This window comes from Macrobrachium rosenbergii, chromosome 4 (assembly GCF_040412425.1).
Source record: "Macrobrachium rosenbergii isolate ZJJX-2024 chromosome 4, ASM4041242v1, whole genome shotgun sequence".
Classification (NCBI taxonomy): domain Eukaryota; kingdom Metazoa; phylum Arthropoda; class Malacostraca; order Decapoda; family Palaemonidae; genus Macrobrachium; species Macrobrachium rosenbergii.
The window spans coordinates 18,825,608-18,841,355 of record NC_089744.1 but is presented as its reverse complement, the minus strand read 5'-3'; the positions used below and the strand labels follow the sequence as shown (position 1 = coordinate 18,841,355).

General features: G+C 39.6%; 1 protein-coding gene across 23 annotated transcripts in view; it reads right to left on the bottom strand.

Moving 5' to 3' along the window:
- The window catches only part of LOC136830708 (uncharacterized), a 145,137-nt gene extending 132,939 nt beyond the window's left edge, over positions 1 to 12,198 (bottom strand). For 4 of the 23 annotated variants that reach the window (XM_067090486.1, XM_067090543.1, XM_067090592.1 and 1 more), the window contains exon 1: positions 12,122 to 12,191. The gene's annotated coding sequence lies outside the window, so the exon portion shown is untranslated. Of the gene's footprint in view, positions 1 to 10,730; positions 10,853 to 11,706; positions 11,946 to 11,977 lie in introns of those variants that run through there. The other 19 variants (XM_067090603.1, XM_067090664.1, XM_067090496.1 and 16 more) reach the window with 13 other exon arrangements.
- Between the last annotated feature and the right edge of the window lie 3,550 nt (positions 12,199 to 15,748).

The window sequence follows — 15,748 nt, the reverse complement described above, 5'->3', positions numbered from 1 at the left end:
TTGCTTAGATATATTTGAATGCAAAAGCAATGCTCCCTTTCATCATAAAAACATAACAACAGTACTGTATACATTTGATTATGATGCAACTTTTTGAGACATAAATTTTAGCCTAATGTCAGGATATTACATCATACAGGCAGTCCCCGGTTTACAACGGGTCCGGCTGACAACGTTCCGAGGTTATGACGCTTTTCAAATATATTCACCAAAAATTATTTCCCGGTTTACAACACGTGTTCCAGGGTTATGGCACGTCGTATGCCGATCCGACGGAAGAAATATGGCTCCAAAACGGCAGAATAATAAAAATTTGGAGGTATTTTTGATGAAAAACTCAATAAAAATGCAGTTTACATCGTTTTCAATAAACCCAGAGCATTAAGAGTAAGGTTTCCTTAGTATTTTTGACAATTTTTCGGTTTACAACGATTTTCGGCTTACAACGCGGCGTAAGAACGGAACCCCGTCGTAAACCGGGGACTGCCTGTACACTTGATTATGATGCAACTTTTTGAAGACCTAAATTTTAGCCTAATGTCAGGGGGTTACATCATACTGATACTGTACAGACATGATGCAAAATCCAGTTCTAATCCAAGTGTACAAAAATTTTCAATTCAAGATGAATAGCTATTTCACTTGTGAAAGCCATTTACATCCATACACTCTCAGTAATTTCTTATTTATGAAGTTCAAATCTCAAGCAATCCAAATAGCACCCATAGTAAATGTGACAAATTCATTTATTACCAAAATAATTAAAAACTAGGGGAAGCCAAAATGTGTCAACAACAGCAATTTATGCTAGTGACATCTGTAAGACAAACTCAATATGAGAAGGATTTGTACAAGTGAATGATGCAAGAGAGGATACTTACGGGTAACTGATGCAAAAAGCTGCAAATCAAGTTTCAATTTGATATTAACAGTATTTTCATGATAAAACTAAGTTTCATACAGTATATACTTACCTAGTAATTAAATAGCTATACTTTCTACTCAATCAGCAGTTAAACATTTGAAGTTCGCGGTAGCGATTCAATTGTTTTGAGTGTAGGTAACGACCCCACCCTCTGTCGGGGAACAATAGGTACAACAAAACAGAGAAAATCACTTCTTTTGTGCTAATGTCCATCAGATGGGAGGAGAGAGGGCTCTGATCTGTAATTACTTGGGCAACTATATATGAAACTTAATTTTATCTTGAAAATACCATTTTCACATATGTAACTTACCAAGTAATTACATAGCTGAATCCCACACTGATAGTTGGTGGGTTAAATGGACATATTTTGTTTCAAAAACATTCAGATATGAAGATGAGTCTGAAACACGAAATCTGTTAACATTGGTAAAAATGCTTGTTGTATCCTTACCTGGTAAGAGAGCCACAGCAGGGGCTTACTGCCTTTTGGTCAGTGCTCATCTTGACCTGTAGTAACTTAGCAGAATAGCCGAAATAAGTCCCTACTTTAAAGAGGAACTTTTTGAGTAGAGGAGTTTTCCAAATACTCAAAGGTGACAAAGGAAAAACTTGCCCTAGCCCTGGGCGAAGTACCAAATAAAAAAAGACCAAATAAAATCGTTACCTACACTGACACCCATAAAAATTAAAAACCATCATACCACTTCCATAGACTGGTGGGCACTCCGAGTATATGTACCCCGAGACTTCCCAAAACAACTCAACACCCAAAATTCAATGCGAAGAAGTTAAGGATAGGATGGGGTGCTACCTATGCTTCTTCCCCCAGTACCATGCCAGCCACAGAAAATGGACCTAAGGTGCTGCAATTCTCAAGCGTCATCTCTATTTCTTTCAAATAGTGCGAGGCAAAATTGGAGGTGCACTTCCAGTATGTCAACTGGAGGATAGCTGAGAGTGACATATTATGCCTACATGCATAGGACGTGGCCACCGCCCTAATCTCATGCACCTTCACCTTAACAGAAGGCAGATCATCTTCCTGTATTTGAAGAGTGTGCTTCTAAAATAAGGCTTCCAAGAAAGATGACAATGTCTTCTTTGACATGGGTTTAGCGGGTTTCTCACAGAACACCAGAGGTTACTGGTAGGTCCTCTGGTTTTCTTCACCCTGTCCAAATAATACCTCAGAGCTCTTACTGGACACAATTCTCTCCTCCTCTTCTGGTCCTAGAATGTCCATAAGATTCTTAACAGAGAACGAGCGTGGCCAGGGATTAGGTGGAGACTCGTCCTTAGCTAGGAAGCCAAGCAAAAAAGAGCAGACAGCATCTCCTAGCAAAAAACCAATATGTTTGTCAATTGCCTGCAGCTAGCTCATTCTTTTAGCCATGGCCATGGCTACCAGGAAAAGTTTTTCTTGTTAAATTCTTAAGAAAAATGGAATGGGGAGGTTCATAAGCAGGGCCCATTAACCATTTCAGCACCACATCAAAGTTCCATGAAACAGACACATCTCGCGGCTGCTCAGTAGTCTCGAAAGACCTAATCAGATCACTAAGGTCTTGATTAGAACCTAAGTCTACTCCCCTATGCTTAAAAACTGACCCCAACATCAATCTGTAGCCTCTAACAGTCGATGAAGAGAGCTTCTTATTGTTCCTCAAGAAAAGAAGGAAATCCGCTATTTGAGCTACAGTGGTCTCAGCAGATGAGACATTATTGTCGCTGCACCACTTGCGGAAGATGGACCACTTGGCCAGGTAGACCCTGTTGGTAGACTGCCATCTACATCTGGTAATAGCTTCCGCAGCTTGTTTTGAAAACCCCTTCGCTCTGACAAGTCTCCGGATAGTCTGAATCCTGTCAGAGTGGAGCGGATAGGCCTTGATGAAATTTCCAGAGGTGGGGTGGTGGACTTGAGGAAGCAACCTTGGAAAGTCCACAAAAGTTTCAGAAGGTCCGGGAACCATTCCTTGAGTGGACAGAAGGGAGCTATCAGTGTCATTGACACATTGTGAGCTTGGAACTTGTTGATCACCACTCTCACCATGTTGAAAAGGGGAAACGCGTAAAGGTCCAGATTTGACCAGTTTACCAACATGGCATCTGTTGCCAATGCCTGTGGGTCCAGAACTGGCAGGCAAAATAGAGGAAGGCGGTAACTCCTTGAAGTGGCAAACAGATCCACTTTTGGTCTACCCCACAACTTCCAGAGATTGTCGCAGACTGTCGAATTCAGAGCCCCACTCTGTCAAGAGGACTTGTCCTCGTCGACTTAGTTCATCTGCCAGGACATTCATCCTCCCTTGGATGAATCTCGGGATTATCCTGACTTGAGTTCCACCCTGCTTCTTGATGTATGAGAGAGCCGTGGTGTTGTCTGGAATGAATCGCCATGGTTCTGTTGGTGTCTACTTCCACAAAGCGCTTCAAGCCTAAATGGATGGCCAACAACTCCTTGACACTGATGTGCAACTTCCTTTGCTCCAGGGACCATGTGCCAGAAGCTTCTAGGGTGCCCTAAAGTGCTCCCCAACCTTGGTCCAAGGCATCTGCATAAAACAATAGGTTGGGGCTCAGAATATGAAGAGACTTTCCCTCTGACAGTCTGTCTCTGGATGTCCACCACTGGAGGTCCTCCTTTGTCTCTGGCGTAATTAGAAACATCACTGTGTCTGGTTGCTCCCTTCTGTTCCAGCTTGCCCTTAGGAAAAACTGGAGGTTGCCTCATGTTAAGTCTTCCTAGCCTCACAAACTGTTCAAAGGATGAGAGGGTTCCCAGCAGACTCATCCACCGATTCACAGAGCAAACTGGAAGAGACAGGAGATCTTGCACTGATCTCAGGTAGGACTCTATTCTCTTGGGGGAGGGAAAAAACCGAAAACTCAAGAGAGTTGATCTTCATCCCTAAATAGAGAATCTCCTGAGTAGGAACTAGTTGAGATTTCTCCTGATTTAATCAAAAGTTTAAGTTCTTTGGCAAGAAGAAGGGTTACTTGTAGAGTCTTCATGCATTGTTCCTGTGATGGGGAGCGGAGGAGCCAGTTGTCCAGGGTATAACAAATATTTATACATATCAGGTGAAGCCATTTCGCAAGTGGGGACAGGACTTGCATGAATACCTGAGGTGCAGTGGAAAGACCGAAGCAAAACACTCGAAACTGGAAGACTCTGTCCGTGAAGACAAATCTCAGGTATTTCCTGGACTCTGGATGGACTGGAATGTGGAAATATGCATCTTGCATATCTAGTGTTATCATCCAGTTGCCCTGCTGGATGGAGGATAACACTGACTGATTTGTCTCCATCTTGAACTTTGTTTTTTGACTAGAAGTTCAATGTGCTGATGTCAAGGACTTGGGGACAACAAACAGTCGGTTGTAAAAACCTCTTGAAGAATGATCCTCCACTACTTCTATGGCTTTCTTTCTTAGAGCCACAAACCTCTTGGAGCCCTCCAAGTATGCCGTCAATGTGATCGGCGAAGTTACAACAGGAGGGTACTCTATGACGGGAATCGAGTAACCCTCTTTTAAAACTTTGGCCGTCCAAGGTTCCGCACCTTTGGCACTCACCTCTTCCAAAAGAGAGAGATTGTCTGGCCCCTACAGGCGCTCGAAGGATGGGAAAGTCACCTCTTGGAAGAGGGTTTTCTGGAAGTCCTCTTGACGGACCTTGCTGAAAACCGCACCTTGGAACAGAGGAGATACCGACTTGGATTGAGCCGAAGCAGAAGGCTCCTTGGGGCACTTCGCTGACTGGACTAGATGATCTTACATGGATTTCTTCTGTAAGTTGGTGGAAATCTTAACCAGCAACTGTGGGAAGAAGAAATGTCTGCCCAAAGGGGAGTACAGAAGAGCAGACTTCTGGATGGACGTAACTCCTTTTTGTGGTGAAGGATCACCACAGTTCCCTCTTCTTGAGGACTCCAATAGCAAAAAGAGCTGCCAGTTCAGAGGAGCCATCCCTTACTGCCTTATCCATGCAGGATAAGACACCTAGCCAGTCAAAAGACAAATCGTCAGCTACCACATCGTGTTCCTCAATCTTTCTAGCTAGCGCTCCTGTCATCCAGTCCAGAAAACTGAATACCTCAAGAACCTTAAATAGGTGTTTCACTAAGTGGTCAAACTCTGACAAGGTGAAGAATACCTTTGCTCAAGAAAAAGCTGAACATCTCGCCGAGTCAATTAATCCTGAGAAGTCACCTTGGGAAGAGGCAGCGCCTACCAAGAATGGAGCTTCTTCTTTAGAATAGGAGAGATATCTCCTAACTGTCAATCTTGCTGGAGGAAAAGCAAAAGAGGTCTTCCCTTGCTTCCTCTTAACAGGCAACCAATCCTGTACTTTCTTAAGAGCCTTCCCAGCTGAGTTAGAGAGAACCATCTTCTGTCTGACTTCTCATCAGAAAGGTAGAGGCAGGCAAAACCAGAGCAGATGGTTGGAAATGCGAGGAGAAAGACACTAAAAAATATTTCATCAACAAAGCATATGCAGTAAGAGTGGGCTCCTGGACAACCTCTTCCTCTTCAGAAGACACTGGCAACAAAGAAGCCTCTTGAGAAGGCTTAAACTAGGTTGGCACCTTGTGCAGCAAGCCAAGCACATCATCCAACTGTTTTTTACTGTGTGCAAAAGACAAATTCTCTGATACTAAGGCAGGTGAAGCAGAAGAATATGGGTGCTCCATTGGTGCCGGGCACCCGGATGATGCTGAGTGCTTAAGAGACAGGCACTCCGGAGAACAAGATGGCCGCTCTGGAGTCTGAGACGGGCGCTTGGCAGTCCGAGACAGGCGTTCAGAGACTGGATGGCACCTGGCAAATACACGGAAAGCTCATGTGGATGCCCAGAAGATGAGCGTTTGCTGGAAGAGTGCTTAGGAACCAACAACTGACGCTTAGCATGGGAGAGATCGGGAGAATAACAAGTCGGGCTGCGACACTCACTTCAACCTGGTTGCAGACTAAGAGCAGGGTCTCTAGAGCACTTGGGAGAAATGGGAGAGGGCTCTCTACCATGACGTCTCATTAAAGGACGAGACTCCCCCGGAACTGGAGAGATCAGAATCTGATGATAACTGATGGGCACTCATAGCGAAGCCTTTGCAACGAATGTCAGAACTACGCTCCACAGAATTGGATGAGGGGGCGACTGACCGTGGGCAAACCCCGCTGACCTCCCTGGGACCTCCAGTATGTCTACAGTACTCCCAGGTTCAGGGGAGTATAACAGTGACCTTCATCTAAGAGAACCAGCAGGACGAACAGCCACCTCATCCAATGGCACTGACACTGACACTTGCTTAAAACTGTCAACTTCATCCATCAGGATCTTAAGCAATTTGCCTAATTTTGATACAGTGTTGACTACAAGATCAAATTTACATTCAAATTTACTCTCAAGGCTGGCTACGGCATCAGGATTGGAGGCATGGGAGCCAGGAACAGGAGTTGATGGAAAAATATTTGGAGGGACTAAGGATGGGGGATAATACAAAGGTAGGAGAAGGAGGAACATTAAGGTCTAAGACTTGAATGTTAGAGACATGCTCTAAACTCACAGCCCTACTCTCGGCCCTAACAGCTGCCTTCCTCTTCCTATCCCTATCTAATTTACCCAAAAGAGATTTCAAAACTTTCCACTTTTTCATCCCATCCAACATCCAAGATCTTTTGAGCACTCTTGCCCTCTACACTTAAGGCAAATTGTACGACCACCATAAGTCACTTTAGTCATACGAGTTTTACATCCTTCGATACAATATCTAACACCTGATGAGCTAGAATCAGACATATTGTAAGAATAACAGCTAAGCTGAAAAGATACCAAAATCAACAATACTTCACCAATTCCTTGGAAAAGCGATGAAGAAAACTTCAAACCCAACCACCAAAACATTCGATGTTGTGTTGAATGTCGGCAGAGAAGAAGTGAATTTCTCTGTTTTGTTGTACTTATCATTCAGCTAAGCTGAAAAGATACCAAAATCAACAATACTTCACCAATTCCTTGGAAAAGCGATGAAGAAAACTTCAAACCCAACCACCAAAACATTCGATGTTATGGAATGTCGAGAGAAGAAGTCGTTTCTCTGTCTTGTTGTACCTATCATTCCCTGAAAACAATTGAAAACAATTGAATCGCTACTGCAAACTTCAAAATTTTTAACTGCTGATTGAGTAGAAAGTATAGGTATCTTATTACAGTACTGTACTTGGTAAGTTACATATATGAAAATGTTTTGTATGCATGTGGGTGTAAGTTTTTAACTCCTCCAAGATAATAACATAAGATGATTCCAAGAAATCTAACAGCAGAAAGATGATAATGTCATGTTTTTCAACTTTGTGTGAATATGCACAATGGTCCCTCAGCACCCCTAACAGTGGACCTCATCATTACCCGAATGTCTGATGTACGTTCAACACCTGCAAATCTGGCTTCCAAAAAATTTATTTATCCCTCATTCCACTTTTATTATCACCTTACTTCTTTAGTATAATTTCATTCCCCCTAGCCTGATAACTGAATTATTTCTTATTTTTAATTTTCTGAACCTTTTGTCAGTGATAGTTTTCCTCTGTCAAACATACCTGGACCTGTTAGCTAAAAACTCTCAGTAGGGTATTTGTTTTTCTTTGAAAATCTTATCTGTTCACCCATTTTCGGCAAGGTCTAGCTGTTGGATGAGTTTATCATTTACTGATGATTCATATTCATTTGTTCTGTCTAGTTTTTGCAAAACATGTGATTTGCTTCTTTGGTAAGCTAGTGTTGCAGTACATTACTATAACGTTTTTGCTTACCACTCATTCTTTTGTGTCATTCTTAATAGCTAAGTTTATCTTGTTTTCCTAAGTACAATAGTTCTTTAATCTCTTGTTATGGTGTGGTTTTACCACTGTTTATGTTTATTGTTTGCTATTACAGTACCATTGTTTATGTGTTATGTGTTAAAGTTTAACTGGTTACTTGTATATGGTAATTCATCCTTGTAATTAATCACCTTAGTGGATTTATAATTGTAATATTCATTTACATTGTCTAGTTCAAGTATACCTCAATGTAGGCGCATTGATGCTTCCAGTAAACAGTGCCCGAGCTTTATGACTAATACAGGATAAGACCTCATTTGTTGTACAGCTCTTATAGGGTCAATGTGAGTAACGACTGGTCAGCGTTCCATTAGCCATTTCACAGCCTTAGGAAGCAGTATTGACACAATCAAACCTCAGTGGAAGAAACTTCCCCTGTATCTGAGTCATGTTGCATTTGCTCATCAGCATATTCTAAAATTTCTGCCATCATAAATACAAACTTCTAAAACCTGAATTTTTTCATTAAAATTATTCTAACAGCTAAGAGACTTAACTGATTAGTCAGCAAGTGAAGATAGCTTACTTCCTCTAAATTCCATTATGTTCATAGTATGAAACTGTTCATGAAGTGGGTTCAAATACAATTCCCAGAACTCTCAATTCATCAACTTTGCTTTTTGAACTTTTGTTTTGATCAACAATGCAATATTGATACTGGTGGAGGTCAACATACTTACTGAAAGTATCAGCCAGTAAACTCTGTCCATTAACCCTTAAGGGGTGGGCTAAATATATATTAAACACACCCCCCGACTGGGCAAACTTTAAGGTTAGCCAATTTAAGGAAAAAAACACATCAGTGGAAAGAGGAAGATATGCAAATGCACATGGTATAAGAAAAAAAAAGTTCAAAATATTTTTCCCTTCCTTCCACAGGAAGTTGAAAGCGACAACAGTGTTTACAACCCTGTGTGGGGCCTCTTTTACAAGACACCTGTAAAAATATGCTAATTTTACAAAGCTATACATTTTTTCCTAATAATTTATTTTATTTTACTTTGTAAAATTGTAATTACAGTTCACACAATATCATACCAGATAAAAACTAAAATCAGTAAAAAATTCTGAGTATATTTGTTTTAAAATATTTATGAGATTTACTGAAATGGGGAGATGCAGTAACTTTTTGTGAGGTATACATGTTTTTTCTAATATTTCTTTGCACTTTTCTTTGCAAAACTACAATTATAGCTGCCATACTGTCGTAAAAGATAAGAACTAAAACCAAGAGCAATCCCTGGGTGTATCTATGAGCAAATAAATAAAAAGATGTCAATGGATAGAGAGGGGAAATACATTCCCCATCAAGTCTCAAGGCAGACTGATCCCCCCTCTGTCCTGTGCTGAGCTACTACAGGTGCCATAAGTCATTTATCTACCACTGAAGTGATATGGACATCTTTCCTGCTAAATTCTTCCAAATCGTATGGCGCGTAATATTAACACTCCTATGAGTTAGCCTGTCCATCACTCAGAACCTATTATAGATACTCATATGATGATGCCCATCCATTAAGGGTTTAACCCTAAGAGCTCCCTATATTCCATGCTTCATAAACGGACAGAGCAGATTCTATATGCTTATTTACGAATTTGTCAGATGAGCTGATGGCTGAATCAGAGCCACAAAATTCTCATCCTCCATGAGACACGTCTCCATCTCTTGAGGGATTGAGGGAGATGTTCACCAGTACTGAGATCCATGTGGTGTCATCTACACCAGCCCTACCTCTCTTTCCAAGGAACTGCCTGTTACCCCTATGAAGGATACATTAACAGATACACTCCACTCACATGGGACAACACAAGATAAAGGAGCTTATGAGGTTTACTCTAGCCTAAATCGTCCTTCACACTCTATTACCACCCACACCTTAAGGGCCAACCTGGCAGGTAACACCACTCTCTTTCTGGATCCTCCTACCTTACAGTGGGCAAACATACTTGTCCTTTGTGAGGAAGTCTAACATGAACTTCTTTCCCAGATATTCTGTTAAGTCTTAAGTCTTAAGTCAGTGCTGCACAACACTCAGACCTACAGTAGTTCTGCTCCCCCCATTGGTTTTTTTCAACTGAGGAGACCTGATTCTAAAGCGAGGACATTACAAACACACACGCACACGCTGAGAGAGAAGGTAGAGCAGAGGGAGATGCATCTAGCAGACATACCTCTCAGCCTGAGAGCTCAAAATATAGTTAACTTTATCTGAAAGGAGAAGAGGATGGAAAGAGAGTGCAGCCACACTCTTCATTCACATCCCCATATCTGAACTAAGCAAAGTACTCTGGTGAGATATTTACCTGTGTGAATGAAGCTGGGTACCTACATAACCACCATAGGTCCCAAGAGGTGTCCAGGGACTTATGGCAACACCCCCCAGGCAGAATCAGGTAAAGGTTGTCTAGCACTGGGAGACACCTGACAAACAGAAATTGGCCTGAGAGGCAAGAGACAGTCCCACGTCCCTGACTTCAAGGGCTCTAGCGTGAGTAAAACAACACTTGAGGAGTCATAAGCATGTTTGAAACCTCACAAAACCAGAAAGAAAGTGTTCCTACACACCTCCTTCTTACAGTTCCCTATATTAATGAAAACGGGTCGATACTCTAAACAGTGAGTGCAGATCACTTTCACATAGTATCAAGCAGTTTCACCAGACATAAAAGCATCTTGTCTGGGTCACTACCAAGTCTCTTGTCAAGAACTGACAGGTTCTAAGTCTTCACCATAGACTCAAGAACAAAGGAGAAAGAAAGCTAACCCCACCCCTCCAAGAGCTGTACTAGATAGAATAGCCCCAGTGGAGCTGGCAAATGCTTCTTACCCTCCTTCTCCTTCTTACACTTCTCCCAAACCTCACAGTAGGAAATATGTTTGCAATTTTCACCAGCAAACAAGAGGATCAATACTTACTGGTGATATGAAGCACCCCCACGAATGCTCATGCCCCTTGTAATGCCCTTGGCCTTGTTTTCTCTCTATACTTGTAATGTGCAAAACACCAAAAAACTGTAACATACAAAAGCACAAATACTCAGGAAAAGTTCAATGGGCAGCAGAGGAACACAGCGCGACATCCACTCTAACAGATGACCAAAGAAAATGTGTCATAATGGCAGTTAAGTTACGGGAATTCTCCCTTTCAACCCTTTAACCACCAGTTAACTACCTCGTTGCCCCGTTCAACAACCATCCCCAGCTTATGCTGATGGATACTCCTGTATTATAAAAGGCTCTGGTTTATATTTTAATGGGAACCAACATGATTAGTGATGCTTACAGGTTAACCAAAAGAAACTCCCTTTTGAAGTGTACATCTGTAGACCATATCTTTTTTTTTTTTATGAAGTTGGACTGAGAGTCAAGAACAGAACCAGCAGCTGGGCCTACAGAGAAATTTTATATTCTTGATGCTTTGCACCTAGGCTAGCACCAGAAGTGTATTACACCATGTGTTTGTGGAGAAAACACATAGGAACGAAAGCTCCACACAGCTTATAACTGTTTTGTATACTCTGTACCTAATTTACGCTAGCCTACATGATTTTCAAAAAGATTAGACGACTGAGTATATATACTTACTAGACTAAGCTGGCTTACAAAATTCTGCAAGAGGATGAAATGATATGCTAAAAGTCGGGTAAACCATGCCTAATAAAAGCTGAGCACCTAAACATTTTCGATTTAACAAGCTAGAAGTAACCATCATCAATATGAGTAAAGGCAATACTATAGGTAGATTTCAAGGGATAGCTCAGTCTGTCCGGTCAGGTTACGATCACATATGACAGTTCGAGTTGATGAAACAAAATGTCTGGCCCTAATTACATTATGTATCCTTAACTGATCTTATAGCATTACCAAAATGAGCCTTAATACGTCAGCCTACCTGACCTGGTCAAAGTAATACAAGCCTCCCCAGGCTACAATGCAGACTTGGCCGGGAAATAAGCACAAGCTGGTTATAATGAAAAGACCTAGTTGCACATACTGCAAGTACATCATGACCCGAATGGCGATATTTGAAACACTTTAGGCTTCTGTCATTATTGAAAAGTCTCATATACGGGATGTGACAACTGCTTGCTCACAGCTGTTAGACTTGCCTCTCGCACTCAACACCTACGCAATTTCCACCTGTCAATAATTTGTAAACAAACCTTCTTACACGGTCTTCGAAGCTTAATTTTGAGCTTGTGATAATTCAGATTTCATTCTAAGACCAAATTCGCACTGTGTCACTACCTTTCGTAAGTAATTTTGGCAAAAGATGGAAAATACAGGTTTAAAGTAAGAAAATATACCTTTAGTTTTCAATGACTCAATGTTACCAGATGCGACGGAATTCTTGAGTCGGGCTGTCACATGGGACAACATTCGGAATGCAAACGCCCAATAGGAAGCGTTCATTGCTACGTAGAGTGCACACTTCTTGCAAAAAAATCTTATATTTTATACCTTTCCCTTATCTTAAACATAAAATTATTAATATAAATACACACAATTTTTAAATATAAATTTAAATTAAACAAAATAATTGTTTTTCAGATCTTTATATGGCTTTTTTCTCTTTACGCAGTAATTTCAAGAGTAAACGCTTTCTTAGCTATGTTTGACACTTCTGAGCCAATCTTATGAGTCACAACAATGAAGACATAAACCCTTGTCAAAACAAAGAACTATTACTTACGTAATCCTATTTGCGATTCATATTTTAGTAAACTCCATGAGTGTACGTTGATATATTTTATAAATTCTACCATCTTAGCCACACTCAATATCGTTAGCGTTCAAATGACAGTCATAAATTTGGTATGGTAATACTTTAAGATAATCGAGGGCTGCGCAAAACGTTTTTATCATCTGAGCACAAAACGGGTAAATGTTTTCGGGGAACATTTAGTCATAATTATGAGTGAGTTCCAATTGTGATGTTCTTTCATTTCCAAAAAATAAGGAAATATAACGACTTTACCCGCCACAGTTATAAAAATTCTTGTTATAAAGTTGACCTGATCAGAAAATAAAAACAGATTTACATATGAGATACGCTGTCAATGCCATTATATTACCTTTGTTGGATGGTCATAATATATATAAGTGTGTGTGTGTGTGTGTGTGTTTGTGTGTGTGTGTGTGCGCGCGTGTGTATATATATATATATATATATATATATATATATATATATATATATATATATATATATATATATATATATATATATATATATATATATATATATATATTATATATATATATTATATATTATACATATATATATATATATATATATATATATATATATATATTTATATAAATTATACATACATCTGTAGCTTATTTATTCCGTGGAAAGAGGAATCTCCATAGAAAGATTAAAACTATAATAGTACTTGTACATAAAACATCCTCTATCCACACATGTTTATCATCAAATTTAAATTTACGTTGCTTGCCTCATTCCCCTAAACATTCTATTATCATTTATCCTCATTAATATTTTATGTTTGCTAACATCATAAATTAGTTCCTTTTGCTTTGCACATATTAATAATTTTCTCTTAGTGGTTCTTCCAGTATTCTGTATTACCATTGTGTTAGTAAAGGAAAAGCTCCGAGTAAAAAAAAAAAAAACAGACACACGACGCTATTGCTCGCGCCTTTTCTGATCGCGAAAAACAACTGAATCCTTGCTTAGACTTACAAGCAGTAACAACACTACTGTAGTCAGCTATTACTTCAACACTCAGAACTGCTACAGCGTGTTTCATCCCTTTTTTCCTAAGGAGAACTTTATGGAAATCACATCACAACTCTCTTCAAGTACAAGTTACCTTGTTCAGTAACCAGATGCCAGCTGGATAAATTACTGGATTCGAGACCACAGATTTTTTATCGGAACAACGTGCTGAAAGCTTCTGGAATTAACAACGAGGCAAAGTTGGTGGTTTGCAGAAATTGTTGGAAGAACCTACTTATCCTTTCCTATTTTTAGAGTATAGCCTAAGTACATGTTCCTGAGAATCTCTAATTCTTCAGTTAACCTGTTACCTCCTCCCGTCGCAAAATTAGATGTCTCAACCCCAATTCAAATAAATAGTATTTAAAAATTGGCTGAAAGTCTGTTTGTTCTAACAGATCTTCGTAGATGTTCAAACCATCGTACACGTGCTTAGCGCTTTGTTTTTCTTTATAAGTTTTGTTTCATTGTATTATTGTTCTTAAATACTAAATCCACGCTAGAATCCTAAATTCTTATATGGTAGGGTTTTTAGTGTTATACGTCTCCCTGTGGCTAAAAATAGTGAAAAAAAAAATTTTTTTCGTCCCTCTTAATGCAATGTCTAATACAAAAACATAACACTGCATTTTGATTTCTTAACTTCATTTGTCATAAGACCTACATCTATTTCACCAAGAACGTATTCAGGGAAACGTACATGTAATATTGTATAGTACTCTTTGAAAATCAGTTTCCACATCCATATCTTCAAGAGTGCAACAGCTGAATTCGTCAGGGTGGAAATTTTTCATTCCTTACTGATATAATGTTGAAAGTTACAAACACCAGTATTTCTGAGTGCAAGTTTCCTTGTTCAACCCTTTTTAAACGTTATACTTAATTATCAAAGCTTAACATGTTTCGAATCTATCATTCATGTCCAAAATGAAAGAATATGTGATTCCAGAACAATCATTAAGCGTTTACTTGGAAAGGAAAAATGCTTTATGGGTGGTCAAACAACTCAGAGATAATTATATTCTAACAAAAATTATGCATTTTCTGATGTGAATGATCCATTGGAAATTTTTCCTTTGATTATAATGATCATTGTTTACTCAAAATCAGATTTTACTGAGAAATGCATCAAAGCTGGTGCATCGATTTCGCATTCTTAAGAACTTGTACCCATGCTTTGTTTTGTATGTCAACAATGCATAAATAAGCAGCCATTCGAAACTTAATGGGCTATTGTCTTGAGGTTTACGCGTGTGACTGTTCAGCTGAAAGTTTACTCATGTTACCTTTAGCTGTAAACCTTCACATATCTTTGAAAACAAGGTAAGATTTAAAGTATGTATTTATCCCTATTGCTTTGGCTTTTACGTAACAAAAAATCTTTCCAGCAAGAGTATAAACTTTCCTTTTTCAGAGCCATTTCTATTGATGGCATGGCGCCTCAATGTGATTCTTCTTGTAGCAAAAGCTCTGTTGTAACCACTTTAAATAAACAACACTACTTGGTTGACATCCTGCCAAACTAAAGCTACTACGAATAATTATTCTCACAAGTAACAGTATAGTATTAATGCATGCATAAAGTCAATACCTGGCACTTTCACTTTTATCTAGTGATAATGGAATATAACACCCCTTCTCATCAGCATTGTAGGCGTTCAATTTTCTTTGAAATTGGCTTGGAGATATCTCCTAATACAAATGAATAAACATGCTTCTAATAAATTCGGTGTTTATTTCCTGTTTTGTAAATTATTTTGTACTCTCTCTAGACAGGATTGAGGCAAAGACAGTTCTGTCAGTCAACCACCCTCGTCGTTCTTCAGATCCATTTTTCTTTTGTCGCAGCAAGGCGACCTTGCTGCTTTATTTTCATACTCTTTTGGTCATTGTTCAAACAGGCTTCCACCTCTCAAACAATTGAATAATACCCGAGAGACCTCCTATGTCGATATATAAAAAACCTGATAGTTCAGTTCGATGGCCGTTGCTGCTCCCATACTGACTATGGAATTTTAACCATACTTTTATTTCAATAATTCCTGCAAATCTGCGTCTTCCAAGAGGTGGGACAATCGCTTCCCCTTTGCTGAGTCTTCTTTACCTGAGCTGTGGGTCACGTAAGTTGCTTATCTAAAACTTCATTTAATCTGTGAGGTTATCATTAGGCCTACTTATACGTGTATATAGA